Source organism: Manis pentadactyla, chromosome 11 (assembly GCF_030020395.1).
Source record: "Manis pentadactyla isolate mManPen7 chromosome 11, mManPen7.hap1, whole genome shotgun sequence".
NCBI classification, from domain to species: Eukaryota; Metazoa; Chordata; class Mammalia; order Pholidota; family Manidae; genus Manis; species Manis pentadactyla.
Genome location: NC_080029.1, coordinates 53,950,521 through 53,966,896, shown reverse-complemented (window position 1 = coordinate 53,966,896; position 16,376 = coordinate 53,950,521). Strand labels below are relative to the sequence as shown.

Genomic DNA, 16,376 nt, shown 5'->3' with positions numbered 1-16,376 from the left:
CCTGACCAGGGAGGTAACCCTGTGAAAGCATCTGCTGTGTTACAACTTCATTAGGGCTACACATGATGACCTTCATTTGAGAAAGGATATCTCTTCCCCAAAGATTTACCGGCAACCCAGGAACTATGAAGGGTTGAATGAATCCGGTATTTCCTTCTTCATCTTCCCAGTTTAATAACTGTGAGCTCTGTAAGGTGTTTCTTGACTGCCCAATTCCTTGTAGATGGGTCAAGGAAGCGTGTAAGGGCCAGCTGGAGGGCCATGAAGCCTGAGATATGACCGTAGAGTCGGCCCCCGAATCTAAAATTCCTTCAAATACTTTTCCTTGGATCTTAAGTTTAAGAGTGGGGCGTTCTTTAGTAATAGCTTGGATCCAATATAAGTCTGAAGAACCTGGGGTAGAGGAGCCTCGCTGCTTATGAATAGCAGGGTGAGATGTACTTAAAGGGAGGGGGAGCGCCTGCGCAAGGCGCTGACCTTTCATAATGCTGACAGGGCACTGGGGGGCACTAGCAAGAATTTTTATTTCTCCAGTATAGTCATTGTCAACTAAGGAAGGGTGGACAATAAGGCCGTTTATTGTGGTGGAAGCTCGCCCTAAAATTAGAAAATAAGTATCTTTGGGAGGTGGGCCATAAATTCCTGTGGAAATAATTGTAATTCCCTCTTCAGGCGTTAATATTGTTGAGGAGGAGGCACAGAGGTCAAGTCCTGCACTCCCGGGTGTGGCCCGATAGAGGGCGGGAGTGCTACAGCTAGGCTGTTCCCCGAGGCCGGCTGAAATGGAATTGGCTGGGGGGCCCGGGGCTGGCCCCTCAGCTCGTTTCCCTGAAAAGGGGGGGTGAAAGGATTTGTGGTACTGTAAAAAGGATTTGTTGGATTGTTACGGCACTCTTTGGCCCAGTGCCGCCCCTTATGGCAGCGAGGGCAAATACCGGGGACTGACCCAACTCTAGGAGGAGGAGCTGTGGTAGGGCATTGGCGAGCGAAATGGCCTGGCTGTCCACATTTAAAGCAGTTACGCATAGGCGGTGCGCCCTTGGGGAAGGAAGGAGGATAAGAAGCCGGGGGAGTTTGAACAGCGGCACCTACAGCTAAAAGGGCTTGGACTTTGGATGTAAAAGGATCGACATCTCTACACATTCTCAGCATTTCATCAAGAGTTTTGTCTCGAGTCTTACCGCGGAGGACGGCTCGACATGCCGAATTGGCGTTTTCATAGGCTAGCTGTTTTACAATCTTATCATTGGCAGCCGCGGAACCAAGGGTCCTTTCGGCGGCCTCTAACAGTCTGCTAACAAATTCGCTATAGTCTTCTTGCGAGCTTTGAGTGATCTTAGTTAGAGGAGTGTTAGCAGTCCTGGAAGCAGGGAGTGATATCCAAGCGCCCAAAGCGGCATCTTTCACTTGAGATAAAAGACCAAGGGGAAGGCGCTGCTGCCTGGTTTCAGAGATATATCTGCCCTGTCCCGTAAGCTTATCAAAAGTCTAGGACGCTGTTGGGGAATGAGGGTCTTTTACATTGGCAGCAGCGATGGTCTGACAGCGGTCAGCAAAATCTGCCTTCCAAGTTAAAAACTGACCACGGGTAAGCACAGCCTGGACTATACGCAGCCATTCACCTGGGAGTAAATGTCCTCTTCGAGACAGCGAATCAAGAACAGAAAGGGTAAAAGGGGCATTGGGGCCATAAGCTTTAACGGCCGCGTTCAGCTCTTTTAAGCTTTTGAAATGGATTTTGTGAAATTCTCTAGGGCCATCAGCAGGCTCGGCCGGCTCTGGCTCAGCCTGCTCCTCTCCCTCACTTTCTATTTCCTGAGCAGCAGGGGCGTCTTCGCCGTCGCTTTCAAGATCGCCCTCTTCCGGACTATGTGTTGTGGAGGTGGGGCCAGAGCGGGCGGAGGCCCGGGTAAGAACAGGAAAGAGCAGTTTTTTAGGTTGTTTTTTAGGTTTTGTGGCTGTAAGCGGTTTCTTAGAGAGGCCCCTTTGCGAATATAATGCGGGACGAACTGGTTGGGAGACAACTAATTTTTGGAGATGGCAAGTTATTCTTTGTTCTACTATCTGTGCTATTAGGTCTTTAGTGCTGGTAGGGGGGCTAACAGGACCGGGAGCCGGAGGGGGTAGCGGAGGGGCCGACGGGGGCAAAAAGGCCGGGGCGCAAACATTGGGAGGCTGAATAGAGGGAGTGTAAGAGGCTCTTTTCAAAACTGGGGGTGTGTAAGAAGGGGGGTTAAGCGACGGGGCGGCAAGGGGCCAATCTGGGTTGTGATACTTGGCCGCTTCGTCTTCTAGTTCAGCCGCGTCTCCCGGATCTAAAGGCTCGCCATTTTGGCTCTTAGTCACGACTGGAAAAACCTTTTGTGTATCGACAAAGTCCGAATCTCGAGGGAGAGGCGGATAAATGCAACATTTGGGAGGGGTATCATGGAGGGCACCGAGCAAAGATGGTGTCGGGCTAGGGGAGGGGGATTTAGCCGATTTTGGGGCAGGGGGATCACTCGAAAGAGACGATTTTGAGGCCGCCCGAGATAGGGGGCGGAGGCAATATTCTGCCACTGACAAGAGTTGACGTTTATCAGGGTCAGTATTTTCAACAATATCTCTGATGAGACCCCAATAGGAAAATACTGAAACAGGAACAGAGTCAGGGCCGTTTTTGATAAGATAATCATTTAAATCTCTACCTACTTTCTGCCATTTTTTAGGATGAATTTCGGGGCCATTAATGATAAACCACGGACAGACTTCATCAACAAAAATAAAAAACTTTACCAAGTCTTTCTTTTTAACTCGAACTCCTCTCTCCCTAAGTGAACTTTTTAGGTCTCTTATGAAGACCGCTTCTTTTACTTAATCTAGTTCCCATTTTCTTGTAAGGCGGCCGGTACTCACCAGGGACGACGACCTCCGTGAGCGGCGAAAGGCGTCTCCTATTGTTTCATCAAGAAGGGGTCTGGCCAGACGATATCTTACTCGGGGGTCCGCCTGTGAAGGATCCGCGCCTCGAGCCCCACGTTGGGCGCCACTTGTCCCGTCCAGCGGGACCTAGTTATTTGTGGGGACGAGGGGGATCCGACCTGAAAGAAAATGGGGACGAGAGAAGAGCGAAGGCAAGACAGTATTCTGATCAAGCCCTCAAATTTTATTGTAAGACGGGGGTAGATATACACCAGTGTTCAGGGGCAGAGTGGGCCATAGGATACTTGTAAGCAGGGGATTGGCTGCATAGCAGGGATGGCGCAGCGAGTTACATTCTGATTGGTATATGATAATGGGGAAGGAGGGGGAGAAGAGTATCTCTTGGCGCGCGCGGGCTTTCTTGTTGGCGCGCGCGGGCTCGCAGCTAATCTCCAGGAAGTGAAGCAGGAACCTCATGAACTGTGGCCATCTTGTTGTCTTTGTGTGGCTCCCAACAGAGAGTTATGTCCAAATGGGGTCTGAGCCACAGTAGAGCTTGCACTGGGCTGCAGGGCTATGTCAGCTGCACTGTGACACAGGTCATATCCTTTTTGGCTAAAATGGCTGATGGTTTTCTTTTTGAATCATTTCACATCTGATGCGGTGTGAACCTTGGAGACACACACTGAGGATGAAATAGACAAACATGTATCTCTTTATTTAGACACTTGTAACAGCTGGCAGGCCTGATGTCATGAAGAACAAGAAAATTATTCTAAGGCCTGGCCCTTGTGGGGAAGAGACCTTCTCTTCTCAGCAGGTCCACCATGGTAAATTACCAGATACCACATCTAATTCTTCACCTCTCCTTGTAACAGTGCCATTGCTATGTAAATGGAAGCTCTCCCCCTGCTAACTAAGTGTACCTCCCCATCCTTAAGTTGAAGCTTGATCTGGTGCTTCGCTTTGGAAAATGGGATGTCAGCAGATGTGAAACAAGCAAAGACTTAAAATGTGGTTGCATGGCTGGGCTTCCCTTCTTGTGTTTTTGCCCCATCGCATGAAGTTTCCCTCATCCAGCTGCTGTTCTTTCAGTGTGGGCACCAGAATGAACTTACCTGATGCAGATCTGAGCCCAGCTACAGAGAACAGACAATCCCAGTGGAATCTGCAAGTTCAAGCAGAACCACCAGGTCAGCTGACCCCCCAACATGTGACCAGCAGTCATGTCATTGAGACTAAGTGGTGGCTGTTTTAAGGTAATGGTTCTGAACTAAATGGGATTTTTGGCCCTCTAGGGCTATGTCTGGAAACATTTTTGGTCATCACAACTCGGGGGATGCTGCTGGCATCAAGTAGGTAGAAGTCAGAGATGCTGAAATACCCTACAATGCACAGGAGAGCCCCTACCACAAGAATTATCTGACTTCAAAATGTTAATAGTGCTAGTGCTGCTGTAAAGAAATCTTGTTTCAAGTTAACAGAGAATAGATATGCCCATCATCTGCCTTCTTCTACTAGATGCTTCTGTCCCCCACAGAAGAAGAGTCAAAATTGGTCAGAGCCCAGAACATTAGTGGACCCAGGTTTGCTACTGAGCAGAATTTTATGCCTTTGAGGCATGACTCTGTTCTGTGTGTTGTCTTGTGCTTTTTGTCACAATAATAGACTTTGGCAGGACCTATGTCCTTGTGGACAAATCTCCCTTTCTTTTTCTTCTTTTCTTTCTCTAGGGTCTCCTCTGAGTTTCTTGTTCACTTATGTTTCCTCTTTTTAGATGCCCCTGAACTTGCTTCCAGTCCCTGTGATATAGGTTAGATTCAGTTATGTATGAGGGCTTTCTGCTACTTGCTCAGCTATAAATACAATAGTACTTTGAGTTCTATCCTGCTGTTTTCCTTAGTGCATAAGGCTCCCCTAGGAATCCCACAGGAAAGAAAGTTTCTGGTCCCAGGTGGTAATAACATCAAGGAGCACTGAAACCTATCCCTGAGATTCTCACAGGCTCACAGCTGTTTAATTGTCTGGTGAAAAGGTTAAATTCTATAGAAGTTCAAACATGGAGGTATGAAAATCGGTGGGAAAGACATCATGGAGGAAAGAGGAAACATTCAACAACTATTTGCTGAAACAATTTCAAATAAGTACAGTTCTTTTTTTAAGGTATCATTGATATACACTCTTATGAAGGTTTCACGAGAAAAACAATGTGGTTACTACATTCACCCATATTATCGAGTACCATACCCCATTGCAGTCACTGTCCATCAGTGTAGTAAGATCCCACAGAATCATTACTTGTCTTCTCTGTGCAACACTGTTTTCCCCTGATGCCCCCTCCCACACCACGTGAACTAATCATAATACCCCTCAATCCCTTCACCCTCCCTCCCCATCTCCCCTCCCCTACTCCTCCCCTTGGGTAACTGCTAGTCCCTTCTTGGAGTCTTGACTCTGCTGCTATTTTGTTCGTTCAGTTTTGCTTCATTGTTATACTCCACAAATGAGGGAAACCATTTGGTATTTGTCTTTCTCTGCATGACTTATTTCACTGAGCATAATATCTTGTAGCTCCAAGTGCACTTGGTTTTTAAGCATTCAACATCCTTCAAAATGTACCTTTGACATTTTTTCTGCTCTAGTCTTATCTACCATAGTCTGTCTTTGTACTCCACACAGTAACCAAATCTGACTTGACTCACTGCTCTCCAGATAAGGTTGTGGTTTTACACTGCCATGGTGCTGCATCTCTTCTTTCTGCATCTAACTCCTTCCCCTATATTTATACAACCTTTTACACTTTAATATTTATAACCAAACTGTAGTGCCACTTTCTTGGTCTTACTGTGTTGTTTTTTCCTTTCTTTGAACTTATTAGAATTGTGTTTATGTATTACTTGGTCTTTCTAAATTCCTGAAAGATATTCATCTTTGGGATTCAGGAATAAATAATTGAAATTCTCAGGAATGTTTGGGAATTCCTGAAGTTCTAAGCTATTAAAATACTTCATATTTTTTCTATAGTTATGAATTTCTTAAAAAGCTGTGCAGTAAATAAGAAATATTAATGTCAGAGTATTTACAAGGAAAATAGTAAATAGTCAAACACTGGAAAATGCCAGCCAACATTATTAAGTAGTGATCAAGTAGTTCAATATTTGGATCTCAGCAATATTAACTATAGTACTGAGAATCGCCTGTCAAAATGGACAATTTAAGGACTTATTTTACTTCCATTACCTGATACTACTTATAACTTCACTCATAGGATTTGTTTATAATCATTTATATTTATTTTATTTGACAAAATATCCAACCATTAGCAGTAGACAGGACCGTGAATACACACTTCTAACAAGGAAACAGCTACAAGCAAGACTGAACAGATCATGCACACTTCTACTTGACCCTGCCCTGGTTCCTGGAAATGTAGACCTTAATCTTCTCCCCGTGTGTCAGCATTTTCTGTCTTGTTTTCAACTTGACAGCTGTGCTTCCCTCTAACCAGTAATATCTCTATGTAATTGTTAAACTTTAATTTTGGCAGGCAAATTGTAGTACTTTCTCCATATTTCTGATTTTTTGACTAATTTTTATTGGGATTTGGCAAAACTTGTTTCCCAAAAAATTCCAGAAAGGAATTCCTTCATGCAAATACTAATGCCTTTCAATTTACATGTCTTGTCTCTGAATGCATACTGAGACTTCTATAGCATACAAATCTGCTGTAGGTTTTGTGAAAGGGAGCAATAGGCCGAATGTAGGTGTTTATCAAGATTAATCTGAGAACTAAGAAACGTTGAATTGCAGGTGTTGGGGAACAGAATGGGAGTAAGTGAATTTAGATACAGATAAATTATAGAATGCTAATGCAGTAATGCAGGTATGAAGTAACCTGGTCAAGAATAGATACAGGAATTGGAAAATGACTTAATAGTGACTTGATAGACAATAGAGGAGAGGGAATGGTTTAAGGTAAGAGATATTACACTTAGGGACTAGCAGAGTTGTGGGGTACTAATAGAAATAGGGAATTTGAGGAAAAGAAGCTAACACTTAGGAAGCAGCGGCTAATATGCCAGAACTGTGCTACCCACTTTCATATATTATTTAATTTAGAAGTAGTCATTTCAAAGAAGGAAGGTAATACATTTGGAAATAGAATCTAGAGTTGGAGGAAATGGAACAGTAGTTGGTGATGACCAACTGGCAATTGGAAATACATGACTTGAATACAGGTGAGGGATCAGGGTTGTTTACACACACACACACACACACACACACACACACACACACACACATGTAAATATATATATAATATAAATATATATTATAAATAATATAAATTATATATATTTAGAATCTTTCATAGCAGTTTTTTTTATTAAAGTATCACTGATATACAATCTTAAGTTGGTTTCAAATATACAACATAGTAGTTCAACAGTTACCCATATTATTAAATCCTCACCCCCTCTATGTGGTCACTATCTATCAATGTAGTGAGATATCACAGAACAATTTATTCTCTGTGCTGTACTGCCGTCCTGTGACCAACCTATATTGTGACTGCGAATTATTACACAGATATATTTTTGAGGAATAAGAATAGAGATTATCTTTGCAGCTATGGGAATTAAATGTGGGCCTCCTTGAGCTGGTCTAAGCCTTATCACCATTTAGAATAGAATATTTATGCATCTTAAACTGAAAGGAAGTGGAGAAAGTATGTTATTATGATTGGCACATGCTAGAAAAATTCCAGGATATGTTTAACTATTTTTTTATGTTTGGATACATAAAAGAACTTACTAGTAATATAAGAAGCTTTTGAAATGTAAGCCATAATGACTTTGTTAGGATCTGCTTGGTTCATGACAAACTATGCTAACAAAATGACCCTTACTTAGCCTTAGATGTGAGTGAGCAAGGGACTTTTGGGAATTTTTGGAATGTAATCAAGTGGCTGTTATAAAAATCAATACCATTGATGATTTGTTATTAGAGTCAAGCAGATAGGGTTTTAGGCTTAGAAATCAAATGCCAGTGCTATTCTCAATTCTTATGTTGGTTCTATCAGTGATTAATTCACTTGTGGTACTAAAAGAAGTCAGAAGAAGAGTAATGATCTGAGCTCTAACCCCAGGAATTTTCCCCTAACATCTTCTTTGGCTCCTGAAATGAAACATGGTTAAGCGGGGGAAAAAAAAACCTTGGGAGGAAAGAAGAATGACCTGCTAATGTAATTAGTAATCATGATATAAAAATAGGCTTATTCAGAGATAGTATTAGTATATTTGTTACTGAAAGCGTTTCCCAGAATAAAAATTGAAAAGTGTTAAAGAGATTGGGTAAAAAAGTAAGAGAGTGTTTAAAGTGAATATGTGAAAACTTCACTCCTGACCATTTGCTCTCTGACTTTTCTGATCCTATTCGATTTTCAGTTGTGTGCTTGTCCTGGCTACTTAAGTTCCTTTTTTTCTTGACATGTATATAGCTGCACTTTGGCATAATAGAATACTCTGCGTGTGTGAGTTTGGTGTATCTCCTTTAAATATATGTGAAAGTGGATTCTCTGGATGCTGCATCAAGAATATTTCCCTCACCAGCACAGGAATAATACACTTAAGATGCATTAATGGAACTAGCTTTAAGTGAAAGCCATTCTTTATTTCATACATCCAGCATTCTTCTTTTAAAGGACACTTTCTTACTCAAAGCTACATTTAACAAGAAGAATTTTTGCCAGAGTTAGCCACTCTCTGTTCACAGAGCAGAAATTAAAATTGTATGCTGCTTCTCACTACGCTGATGGCCAGTAACTGCAATGGGTTGTGGATGGCGCTTGATAATATGGGTGAATATTGTAACCTTGATGTTGCTCATGTGAAACCTTTGTAAGATTGTATATCAATGATATCTTAATAAAAAAGTTATCATATGGGGAAAAAACTAATGGAATTATGTTAAGTGAGAGATACAGAATCCAGAAATCTCTCAGAGCATTTCACCACTATGAACCAAAATAAAAATAAGCATGTACAGAAATAAATAAATAAATAAAATTGTATGCTGCTTACAGCCCAGATGCAACTGCCTTATTGAACATTTTAGCAGATTATGCCAATACTAATCATACCAGTTATAGGGGTCCTACTGTGAGAAATTTTCCAAGTTACAGGCCAAGAAATGCACATTTTGGTCAGATATGGTACTTGTTAGATTGAACACAACAACTCAATGGCCCTGTGCTTTATTTTGTGTTCCTTCAGACAGTTTGAGTGACCACAATCGAATCTTCTGTTAATTTTTGTCCAAACCTATTTTACTATCAAATAAATGATGCCATTTTGGAATAATTTGTTCAGCTACTATGATTTTAAGGTTTCCATTTTTGTTCACTGAACAAATTCTTAATTATCTCAGGGCAATTGAAATGCTCCACAAATCTTTGTGTAGTCAAAGTTATTTCTGTGAATAATGTACAAACTAACCTCTTGGGAGCCCATCTATATTTGAAAGGTTTACTAATGAGCTTCTTCTTCCCCTTGCACATATGCTGGTTTATAATTTACAGCAGCCCTGCAGGAGCTGTGCCTAATCCCACAGCCCTGCTGCACATCACAGCACATGGCTCTCAGCTGCCACAAATCCCTGGCTGGGAACTTCCTGCTTTCTTCTTTTCCTACCGTTTATGCTATTTTGTTTCTATGGTTTTGGTGTTCCCATTTATGTAATTGATCCTAAAACATGTTAAGTTTTATGTTCTTAAAATCCTTCAAAAACTTCCTTCTTTGAATGTATAGATTTATATTTTGTATAATATTTTTACTTTTAAGCCTGAGACATAATGGATTATCATCATTTCTTTTCATAATCAAGTGGTTAGTTCAGGAATCAAAACAATTGGAATGTCTTGAGGATATTTCTTATGATTGTTTCTCCCATTGCTGTTCATTACCACCCACTTTTGTACTAGACCTGCTGTCTTCTATGCCTTTGCAGATATTTCTTCAAATCAAGGGTAAATCTCTCTGGGAATAGCAGTTGTCTTTTGTCTTTGTGTTACTTAGGCATATGTTCACACTTGGATTTATGGAGCGGAAGAAAGCCAAATTAATTATGCTTTACTCTTTCAGTTCTTGACGTGCATTTTGGAAGAGGCTGCCATCATGTTAGCTTAATGCCTCCTATATTAGGGGCCTCTATTAAAAGAACTGAATTGCATTATGTTATTTTTCATCTTGAAATTCCCAAGTAATTAAGAAGATTAAATTTAGGAATATGTTTTTAGCATAAATTTCATTTTCTAATCAGTTTTATTCCTGTCCTAAATACAGCCCAATACTTCTTTGATTTTTTATCTTTTCTGTTATTTTATTGATTTTTATAGTTGCTCACTATTTTTCCTTTATTCTGCTTCCAGTTAGAGAGCAAACTAGATCTATTAGCTTTAGGGTCTAAAACTGACAAAGCATTCTGATCTCTCTCTTTCAAGAGGAGCTTCTTTTCTTCCTACTAGTGAGAACTGTCTTCTGCCTAGTGAACTTAGAGTGTATCCTGTTGTTAGGTCATTTCATTTAACAGTGAACTGTTTTTTCTTCACATTGTTTCCAATTCTATTTTGTTTTTATTGTTATAATCCTAAGGATTGTATATTTTAAAGGAAAAAACAATGTGTTGCCTGTCCTTGATATTTGGGAAGTTAGTTTTTCTATCAGGGCTTCAATTTATGAAAAGCTATTCTTTAAAGAATTTATCATTAAAAGCAAGTTGTTTGTTGTACTAGTCATTTTTCTAAATCTTTTTTGTATTCCTGAGCTTTGTCATATTCTTGGGGCTGTCTCAAAACCAGCCAGATGCCTATGGAGAAGGGAGATTTGGGCTATCTTAAACCCAGCAGTGTGAGATTGCCATGGAATTACAGCACTAAGGACATAATGACTGATTTACATTGTAATACAGCATTCTCTCTTTCCTATTAAACTTTTTGTCAGGAGAAATGATAAATCATGTGACATTTTCTTTTTCATTACATTTGCTGGGATGAGAATATGAGACTGTGAAATGCCTATTACATTTTATGAATGATGGCTGAATGTAGTAACACTTTGATTTTTTTTTTTGGTCTATATTGTAGTGTTGGCCAACTGCCTCATTCAGTTTGACTAAGTAGTATTCTGATTTATGTTTCAAAGAGTTAGATAACCCAAATGCACAATTCTAAGAATGTATAATTCAAAGGCAACATCAATCTCACAATGCAATTTTCACATTAAAACAAGATTATAGTGAGATATGCCAATATCATAATATAAACTGTTCTCATTAAATGATTGTTATTCAAATTGGACAAGGGGCAAATTGAAACCAATTCCTACTCAAAATTATTTCATTTCTTTTCAAAACATATCATAATATTGACATGTCATTGGGCCATTACATAATTTATTTTATTTTTTAAATTTTGGTATCATTAATCTACAATTACACGAAGAACATTATGATTACTAGGCTTCCCCCTTCACCAAGTCCCCCCACATACCCCTTCACAGTCACTGTTCATCAGCGTAGTAAGATGCAGTAAAATCACTACTTGTCTTCTCTGTATTGCACAGCCCTCCCCGTGCCCCCCCCACACTATACATGTTAATCGGAATGCCCCCTTTCTTTTTCCCCGCCCTTGTCCCTCCCTTCCCACCCATCCTAAAAGGCATAAGATGTACAAGGACAATACTTTTGAGTTTTAGAACGTTAAGTGTCAATTTCTGGGCATAAAGTACTTAAATCCTCATGGGGGTGGCAGTAGGCCTGGGTCACAGGAAGGACTCAGGGTGCAGGAAGGATGTAATGCACTTCAGGTTCTATTGAGCGGTAGGCTGGGTTCCCTGACTAGTTTTTTTTGTTCAGCTTGCTGCTGCAAGAGCTTTCATTTTTATCAGTCTCCATCATCACTTCCTTCTTGGACACTCTGACAGCATTTACTCCCTTTTTCTGGAAGAACAATTGGGTATTGGGATCTTGGGAAAACTGGGATAAAAATGTTCAAAAAATCCACTTACCAATGTTAAACTTTTTCTGTTCACACTGGTTCAATGCTGTGGCAGCTCAGCTCAAATTCCTAAGGTGATTCTGAAATGGATTCCATTGTCTGTGGGTTTCTTGACCTATTAGTAGAAAATAGCAACATGCTGGTTGATACACACTGCCTTTGTACCTCTATCATCTTCATGAAACGATCATCACCTTAAAAGCAGCAACTCTATATGAACCTATCATGGTATTCCACAGTTCCTTACACCTAATAGGTATTCAATATATATTTATAGAACTGAATCGAGAGCCTAATCAGAGAAAATGAGTTTATGTTCCACAGCAGATAGGATTTTAATTACCTTTACTGTTGAGCTTACTATATGGATATAAACAACCACTAAATGTCTATTTCTAAATGTCTCTTATTTGTTCAACTAACATTTATTGAATCAATGTGCACAGTATTTTGCTGGGAGCAGGGACAGAGAAGGGTCATTAAGAGCCCAGGCCCACAAGGGCTACCAACAACAGGATATCTTCAGGCGTATCTAACTGGAAAAGGTGTTAGATTAGTTCAAAGTTTAGATCACAGTATTGCTGAGGTCAGGATAAATGGTTTAATTCTTTCAGTCCATTTAGTCATACACTATTCTCTGTTGCTGGTCGTAAGTGGAACTTGGTGATAGACTATGTGTGAGGGCTCTGTGGTCCATCATTGCTGCTATATGGAAAACTCCTCTAAAACATATGACAAAAGTGATCAGTACCGTCATCTCCTCTTACAAAGAGCATTTTCACCTTTAATAATTTGTTGTTCTTGATAGTCTTACAGTTATGGAAACGAATTCTGAATTTCAACTTTTATTTTCAAAATTAACCCTGCTTGATTGGCAAGAAAAAGTCTTGGTCTGTTCAATCTTTGTGTAGTTGTTGCTGGCTTCTGTTGTTTGATAGGCTGTAGTGCTAGTAGCCCTTGCCCTATACAGAATCTTTGGGAGAATTATATAAAAAGGGAGCTTTTCTAGGAAGATGAATTAAAAAGAGGCACCCTTTTCCTGGAGTTTGATGAAGTCCTACACCAGAGTGTGAGGTTTAGTGAGGAGAGAGCATTGACTGAATTTCAGTTGCATTCATACCCTCTGCCAGATCCCTTTGTGCCCTAAGCAAAATATACAACTTTAGGCCATAGCTCTGGCACTTGAAGATGAAATGAAATTCAATTTGTGACTTTATAATAATATCCACTTAGTTTTTAGCTTTAAAGAGAATACTGCTCCTATTTTCATAAAGATTCTCAATTTATAAAACTACTCTGCTAATGACATGTCTCAGGACTCATTTCAATATGCAAGTTCTCTCACATAATGCTTAAGAGAACTCCATGTCTTGAGAGCGCAACTTAGTGCTACTTCATGAGTTCTCTGGGATAGGTGTGGATGGAAATTGTGAGTAAGCAAAGAGCATTAAACAATCTGAGTGTTTCTTAATGAGTGATAGGTATGGAATGCATTATTATCTTTATGCTATTTGATAAATAATATATATGCTCTGTAGTTTATATTGCTTTTCTTATTGTGAAAGCCTAGCAGAAGTATTATGTTTTTAACAGCATCATGGCATATTGTAAGAGCTCAGTGTTAAAAGGTTAGGTTTCCCCTTAAACCCCACAGATTAAGAAGAGCCCCTCTTAACACTTGTGAATCCAAGCAGGTGGCTTTGTAATCTCAGTAATAGAGCAATTGCCCACCTTTGCTTATCCATATAAGCAGGTATGATTGTTCACTTATATTATTCTTCACTTATTCACTTACCCATATTACATGCTAGACATTTTACATCACTTGATTTAAATAGATTGAGAATGGCTTAAATTTTTCTCTATTTGGCACAGCAGAGAAGTGTGAACAGTACTATGTTCACCTTAATTCTTTCTAACTTTTTCCCTGTTGCAGTATAAACTCTACTGGAAGAAGGATTTTGCTGTCTAGTTCATTCTGATATGCCCAGATCCTATAACAGTGTCACTACATTGAGTATATTTCCAATAAATAATCAGTTATTGACTATTAATAAAATTTTTAATATTATCACTACTAAATTTCTTCAAAATATAAAATGTGATGATTTTTTACACCTAAACTAGGACTAGTTGGACATGCACAGAACATTTGGCAATGACATTTAGAATACTTTATAGTGACTTTTTGATTAATTGCCTGTAACTTTCTTTATTTAGAGAAAGTTTACAGAGAATATTTCAGTCTGTGCTCTAAAATAAGAGAACACCATGTATGAATGACTAGAAAGAAGAGGATGTTTTTTGCCCTAACTTCATCTTTTCTTTGTGGGTGATTCTGGGCAGAAGGGGCTAAAGAAATGAGGGGTGGAACAACTTTAGAAAATTGTACACTGAATGGAATGGACATTTTATAAAGTTTGAATTTTCAGTAAATCATATTATTAATTCTATTGTACATTTTTTGCCAATTTTTATTATCAACAAATTGTTTTCTGGCAAGCTGATTATGTAGTTGGTTTGTGGACTTAACATTCAAAGATATAATGAGTTGTGTGTGTGTGTGTGTGTGTGTATATTAGTGCATAAATTCTATTTGCCAGAAATATTTATGTTTAAGAATTAATATTTTGAGTTCTAAAATTAATTTCATATAATTGGGAAAAATAAAAGAGGTCTTGACTTAGATTACCAAAAACCACATATGAATGCAAATTAGGCAATTGTTAGCATTTCCCATTGCACTACTAATTAATTGGCAGATATTTGTAGCTTTACATGCCAACACCCTTGTAGATTATTGCATTAGGTATTCAGGGAGACAGAACATATTAGAATGATTATGATAGGATCATAACTTGAAGTGATATATGTCATGTGGCTTCCAGATTTCCCTGAGAACAGACAAAATACATTAGTGCAGTAATTTGGTACAGATGAGACTCTGGTGTACAGTTGACTTTACCATAGGCATGAAGCAGTACCCTTTCATGTTTTAGAGACTCAGGGAAGGACTCTTTTTCCCAAATCTCTCTCCTATTTGGGAATGATCATATGTATCCTTTCTTCCAGACCATCCTGCCTTATATTTGCTTCCCTGAGATAGTCATTAATAGTACCTCCTTTTGCTCTCAGAATTGTTCCTGTTTTGGCAAGAAATTATTTGGATACACTATTGCTAATGATTTTCCCTGGACACTAGGTTTAGTCTTTTACACTTCAGTGTGAATGCTATCTATAACCTTTCCTAAAAATAATTTTATTTCATTAAAATGTCAGATGAGGTGGAGGCATAGACTCTAAGAAGGTGGAAGGGATACTTAACTGGAAGTTTGGGGAAATAGATACCAACTTGATCTATTTAATTGTTTTCCCAGAGAAATACATTTTAGAAATCCACTTTAAATAGGTTTACTCAATTATATGTCTCTATTCCCCTTTCCTTTCCCTTTAATGTGGAAACTGAAATAAGAATGTCTAGAAACAGAAAACTTGAAAAAAATAATTGATTATTTTCCTTTGAGTAATTAATAACTGCCTACCTTTGGGTAATTTTTATTCATAGCATTTCAGCTTTATTTATTTATTTATTTATTTGAGAGGGCATCTCTCATATTTATTGATCAAATGGTTGTTAACAACAATAAAATTCTGTATAGGGGACTCAATGCACAATCATTAATCAACCCCAAGCCTAATTCTCAACAGTCCCCAATCTTCTGAAGCATAACAAACAAGTTCTTACATGGTGAACAAGTTCTTACATAGTGAATAAGTTCTTACATGGTGAACAGTGCAAGGGCAGTCATATCACAGAAACTTTCGGTTTTTATCATGCATCATGAACTATAAACAATCAAGTCAATTATGATTATTCGTTTGATTTTTATACTTGATTTATATGTGAATCCCACATTTCTCCCTTATTTTTTTTTTAAATAAAATGCTGAAGTGGTAGGTAGATGCAAGATAAAGGTAGAAAACATAGTTTAGTGCTGTAAGAGGGCAAATGTAGTTATCAGGTCTGTGCCTATAGACTAAGTATTAATCCAAGCTAGACAAGGGCAACAAAACACCCATGGATGCAGAAGATTTCTCTCAAAACAGGGGGTTGAGGTTCCAAGCCTTACCTCTATTGATCCCCAATTTCTCACCTGATGGCCCCCCTGCGACTGTGCCTGTCTTAGGTTGTTCCTTCCTTGAGGAATCTTACCCATCTCTGGCTAACCAGCCATCTTCCGGGGCCATACAGGGAAATGAAAAGTTGGTGAGAGAGAAGCAATATTCTTTGAAAAGGTTAGCTTTTTACTACTTTGCAGATTTATGCCCTGTGGCTTCTATGCCCAGCATTTGTCTTGAGGTATCTTTACCACTTGGAAGAATTATGATACTCGTTAATTTTCTATATGAGGCACGAATTCTA

The 16,376-nt window shown here is 39.2% G+C and overlaps 1 long non-coding RNA gene across 1 annotated transcript; it reads left to right on the top strand.

The window, feature by feature from the left end:
• Positions 1–298: 298 nt before the first annotated feature.
• On the top strand, positions 299–2,798 carry LOC130679517 (uncharacterized). Its single transcript, XR_008992501.1, has 3 exons — positions 299–1,669; positions 1,824–1,909; positions 2,709–2,798. It is a non-coding gene; the product is annotated as an uncharacterized LOC130679517 (long non-coding RNA).
• The last annotated feature ends 13,578 nt before the right edge of the window (positions 2,799–16,376 follow it).